The sequence below is a fragment of the Ambystoma mexicanum genome, chromosome 6p (genome assembly GCF_040938575.1).
Source record: "Ambystoma mexicanum isolate Mex_15411 chromosome 6p, UKY_AmexF1_1, whole genome shotgun sequence".
Classification (NCBI taxonomy): domain Eukaryota; kingdom Metazoa; phylum Chordata; class Amphibia; order Caudata; family Ambystomatidae; genus Ambystoma; species Ambystoma mexicanum.
In genome coordinates, this window is record NC_090935.1 from 497,077,820 (window position 1) to 497,083,981 (window position 6,162).

The window sequence follows — 6,162 nt, forward strand, 5'->3', positions numbered from 1 at the left end:
GGAAGGATCAGGCCCCACAAGAGTTTGTGCAAGAATTAAAGCGTGCTTTTGCGCAGACCACCAGAAGGGTGCGCACGGACAGCAGAGAATTTGTCAATACTTTTTTCCATGCCTTGCCCAAAAACATCATGACCCAGCTAGTGAGAGATTTTCACGAGAAGAGGTCACTAGACTGGGTCATTGAACAGGCTACCCGGATCTATGAGGTGCAGAAGCCCATAGAAAATAAAAGTAATGCGCAGAAAAACCCCAAAACCAACAGCACCCCTGCTGCTGCCAAGGTGGCAGAGGTAAAGGTTGCCCCAGTTTTAGATTTGGAGATGGGGGGGCCTAAAAACCTGCCTGCACCAAATAATTCACAGCCCAGAATGCCCTCGGGCCAGTCACAGACAGGGAGTCGAGGAGGTAGTCCCACAAATGGGGTCCCCCGCTCCCCTGTAGTCCCCGCTACAAGGGAAACCGACCAATCCTGGGTTATGTGTGGACTCCTCCAGCCCAAGGGGGGGGATCCAGTCAAGCACCTAACCCAGAGAACTTCCCTCCAAACTTCCCACAGGAGGGCAGAAATTCCCCAAACACTGGGCAGAACTTTTTTCCCAGGTATCCACCCAATTTCCAACCCCAAAACCATCCATCCTTCTTTCCCCAATTCCCTGAGCCCAGACAACCTAATCCGGGAGAGGGGAGGCCAAGGGTGGAGGGGTACCCAAATCTTCCCAATCCGGGGTATTACCAGAGAAGGGATAGCTACCCTTCCCGGGATCAGCCCAGGGGAGAAAATAGAGCCCCGTATCAGCCTGAGCGGGTTTCACAACTTGAGCGCCAGGTCCAAAATATGGCACGGGATCTGAGTCACATACTGAGGGCTCAACAGAACCCTCAGATGAGCATGCCACCGCAGAATGTCCCAGAACAATGACGGGGGCAGCACCCCGATAACCCACCGGTTCTCAGAGATGAGGCACAAGGGGAAGGGGGGTGTAAAGCCTTGGAGGAAGCTTCCTTCCCAACTTGTAAACAGCCCCTGGAAAACCAGGAACCGGAAACAAAATCTCTTGCCCCTGAAAGTCTACCACCAAAGGAGCAGAGGGGGGTTAGGAGAAGCAAAGGACCCAAACAGGCCCAGTTTGTGGAGGAGGTACAGATTTTCCAATTTGAGGGAGAGGGATCCTCAGAGGATCCTGGGAAAAGGATCTTCTCCTTTAGAGATGGGGGAACTCCTCCCAAAGAAAAATGGGTCCCAAGGGATTCCAATCCAGACTGGGGAGATGTGGAGACTGAGCTATAGCCGCCCATCATCTCATCCCAGAACCGACAATACCAAAATCCCATGGGTCAAACCCATCCTGATGACTGCCTCCAAAAAGCGGGGGGTGGTCCAGAACCCGAAACCATTGCCAGTTGCCAACTTTTTCTTTCAGATTCCCCAGGCTCTCCACAGAATTCTGCCCAAATCTCTTCGCTAGCAATGTCCAAAACCAGAAAGTTAGCCCACCAGTTGTCCAGAAATGTGCATTATCTGTGCCCCCTTGAGGAGAAGGAGGGAAGATATTATGCCCCGGTACAAGTACAGGGGCAGGGTACAATTTCGGCACTGGTGGACACTGGATCCCAAGCTACCCTTCTGTCCAAAAGGGCCTTTGATGAACTAAATGCAGGAAGGGGGGAGAATTACCGTATTCCTCTCACCTCTCTTCCTGGACAACTGCAGAACTTTGACGGGAAGGAAATTCCTGTCGAGGGGACTGCAGATTTGGACATCAAAATTGGGCGACACAAGGTGAAACACCCGGTCATAGTAGTGACTCCAGAGGGCACCCCTTGTTTACTAGGGAACAACCTCCTGAGAAGGTTGTCACCCCTAATAGATTGCGTAAACAAGGTCCTCTGGACCTAGACTAGCCGACCAATAAAATTAAAACAGAGTGTCAACCATGTTAGTTTAAATGGCACCTGCCACATGGTTGAACAAAAATCTGACCAAGTAGAATTTCACTTCCAGAACAACCAGATTCCAGACGTGACAGTAATAGCAGTAGGACAACAGACTGGTGATGGGGGGTCCTCTCTATTTCTGAAAATCAACCTTCCTTCCAGTTTAAGGTGGTATTCCACACTGGAAGGAAACACTCTGAAATTCTTTACCAATCCACAATCAGACACTCCCACTCCTATAGTCCAGAAAGAGGTGAAATCAGCTCAGAGCCTGGCTGATATTCAGCAAATTGGAGAGCAGTTGTTCATCCCTGTTCAGTTGAATGAGGGGAAGGACTCTGTTCTCGCCCGAGTGTGTGTGAACAACAGTAAGAGCTTCATCAGCGAAGCCATGTTTCGCCAACTCCCAAAAGATCCAGCCATTCCCACATTCAAACTGATAGACAAATGGGAAATGGACGTGGAAGCACTCAATTCAAAACATCTCCTGCCAAGCAGGTGTATGCTCAAAATCTCCATTGGCAACAAGAGCATAGTCCATAATTGTTGGGTCATGCGAGACGTCACTGCCGCCTTTTACTTAGGCAGTGACATTCTCAATCGGTTCGCCATTAGTTTGGACCTAATAAACTTCAAAGCTTGGTCCCGATTAGCGGATAATCTCATGGGCTTTGATGATTCAGAAAAAGCATTTAGGTCAGCTCAATTGCTACCTTATGCAGTTGAAATTCAGATCAAAGAGGAAGTTACCATCCCAGAAAGGACCCGACAATTCTCCCTGGAAGCGAAAGTTAAAAGAGGACAAAAATTGAAAAACCCTGATGCGTATATACATCTAAATGCTTCTCTCCAACAGCAAGGGTTAGGGGTAAACCCAACACCATTAGTCAACATAGAACATGATACCATTCCAATAGAGGTGGATAACAGCGACTTACAGAGTATTACTCTAGCCACAGGCACCATCATTGGAATGGCGGTTGATGACCGACATTTCTCCATTGATTTAGGAAATGAACTGTTAGGACCAATCCCCAAGGACTGTTTTGACAGTGACAGTGATGAAAATACAACACGAGACAGGATTTTCACCCAGCATGGGGGCAACTTCCTGGTGTACACTTCTTGCCCTTATGGTAAGGAAGATGTGACTTGTGACTTCAGGAGGGATGAGGTGATTTTCCAGGTCCATGAGGGCTGCCTTTCCCACCTGAAGCCTCCAGTCCAAATCAGCACTCTGACCATGGACTTCTCCTCCCAGCTGGAGGAGGCCGCTGAGATAGCCAAACCAGAAGTCTTTCCAGGCTTCAGGCAGATGGTGGAAGAGAGAGTCAACCTAGCTGATGCCTGTGTGACTCTGGAACAGAAGCAAACGTTGAAACAAGTTTTCTTGGATTTCCAAGATCTCTTTGCGGTAGACTCATATGACTGTGGTCGCACCGACATCCACACAACAACAATTCCCACGGACCCTGGAATGACTCCAGTGTTTGTGAAGCAATATCGTTTGCCTCTCGCATCCATGGAGTCCCTTACTGAAATAATTAAGAACCTTGAGTCCCGGGGAATAATCCGTCCAGTACACATCACCTTCAATAATCCGGTGCTGGGAATATTGAAGCCAAACGGCCAGTGGAGACTCTGCGCCGACCTTAGGGAGCTCAACAAACGGGTCCATACTTCCCGATGGCCTCTGCCCTACATTGACCAAGGGCTGGCCCAGATTCAGGGGTCACAGGTATTCACAGCAATGGACCTGACCAATGGATACTGGACCGTGCCTGTCAGTAGGGAGGACCAATGCAAACTGGCTTTTACCTTTGGGGGCCAGCAGTACACATGGACCCAGATTCCTTTGGATACCTCAACTCCGGCAATGAATTCAACATTTTCCTACATACGGCCATGCCCGACCTGGGTGCGAGGGGTAACCTGGCTTATGTAGATGATGTCCTCATCAAAAGTTCATCTATGGAGGAACACATAGCGGAGATCCGTTATGTTCTGACGCAGTTGAGGGCCGCCGGAGCAAAACTTTCTTTTCAGAAAGCACAGTGGTGTAGAACCCGTGTTCATTTCTTGGGGCATGAGATTACTCCTCAGGGTCTCTGTCCCCAGGAAAAGAAAGTGGAAGCACTTCAGAAACTGAAAGACCCCACGACTCTGCGGGAACTAAGGAGCCTCCTTGGACTGACTAATTACAGCAGAAAGTTAATTGAAGGCTACGCAGAGATCACTAGACCCCTGATTCATCTCTTGAAGGGGGGGTCAAGTGGGAATGGGGTTCAGAACAATCCGAGGCAGTAAGACAACTCAAGAGAAGCCTCTCACAAGCGCCTTGCCTAGCTTACCCTGTCAGAAACAAGGAGTTCTTCCTGGAGACAGGGTTCTCTAATACGTGCTTGACGGCAGTATTATACCAAAAGCATGACAAGGTCAATAAAGTAATCTCCTATGCGAGCAAAACTTTATCCTCTGTGGAGGAAAAATTCAACGATTGTGAGAAGACACTCCTGGCAACGGTGTGGGCATTCAAGAATTACCACCTGTTTATCCAGGGGGAACACATCATAGTGGAGACTCCACACCAGCAACTTCAATATCTCCAAAGTGACAGAATCCGGGCCGGAAATGTGAGTAATTCCCGAAATACTTCCTGGATTCTGTCGACGCAAGGCTTTCCTGTGGAGGTCAGATATGGCCAAAACAAGAAGAGTCCCCTCGCGCAAGGTCTGGCTGACTTGCATGATTGTGCCAGAGAAAACTGTCTCGAGGACGAAAGTCTAAAAATCAAGGACAAAACTGGAAATGACTTAGCTGATCAGCTGGAGGCATACATGGAGGCATACCTCAATTCCCCACACAAAGTCTTTGAAGAGGACAAGTGTGAGGGAATGCCCACTGTCTATGTGGATGGATGCTCTTACCGTGTTGACAACCACGGGGAGAAAGAACTGGTGGCCGGCGTAGGGAATGCATGGGTGAAGGAGTTTCCAGAACCCTTTGCTGGATACAAATTGGTCCCCGAAGTAGTCAGGTGGCAGAATTGATGGCTCTGCATCAGGTCATTCTCACTACTGTCCAACATCAACTCCACGAACTGGTCATAATCACAGATTCGGATTATGTACGGAACGGGTTCGTGGAGCACCTGGTTAACTGGAAAACCAGAGGCATGTTATGTGCTAATAACAAACCCCTGAAACATGGGAAGTTAATCCAAAATATTGATGATCTGGTCAGATCGAATGGGATGACCATCTACTGGAAAAAGATCAAGTGTCATTCCAAAGTAAAGGGACCAGACAAAACTGGAAATGACTTAGCTGATCAGCTGGCCAAAACCGGGGCCATCCACGGGGATCTAATAGAAATAGAGTCCCTGTTGGGGGAAATCCAGGTCACTGCGATCACTAGCTCCCAGACAAATGCTCACAATGATCTTTCAACTGCACAATGGAGTAAGGAGACCCCTGATGCTGATTTGATTACGGCTCAAAAGGGGGATCCAATAATTGGTAAGTTTTACCAACACATTGAGTGAGGACCCTGAGAACTTTCCCCTGACGGATACCGATTACATTGGGAAAGAGGACCTAAGAGTGTTGATGAAATGTCCAAAGATGTTCCGGATCCAAGACGGGCTATTGGTAAGGAAATCCCAAGCTGACCATGATCAGTGGGTGGTTCCTACCTCATTCTGAAGCCTGATGTTAAGTCACGCCCATGATGCGGCCATAGCCGGTCATAGGGGGTTTCACACAACACTGGAAATCTTAAGAGAGGTTGCATACTGGCCACACATGGGGCAGGACCTCGACCAATACTTGAAGGGGTGTCTTGTGTGTGCACAATTTCAGCCATCATCCCTCACACACCGGGTGCCTCTCCAAAAGAGGGGAATGACACTGCCATGGTCAGATTTACAAATCGACTTTGTAGGCCCCGTGATTCGCTCAGCTAGGTGGAATAAGTACATGTTGACAGTGACATGCTTGTTTACCAAGTGGGTGGAATGTCTCCCGGCCCCAAACTGTAAGGCAGAAACAGCAGCTGCCCTGATGATTAATCACATCTTTTCCCGTTTTGGTCTACCTCAAAGGATTGAGTCAGATAGAGGAAGTCACTTCACCAGTGAAGTAATGACAAAGATGTGGGAGATACTGGGGGTCAAAAGGAAGCTACACATTGCTTACAGGCCAGCTTCTTCTGGAGCAGTGGAGAGAT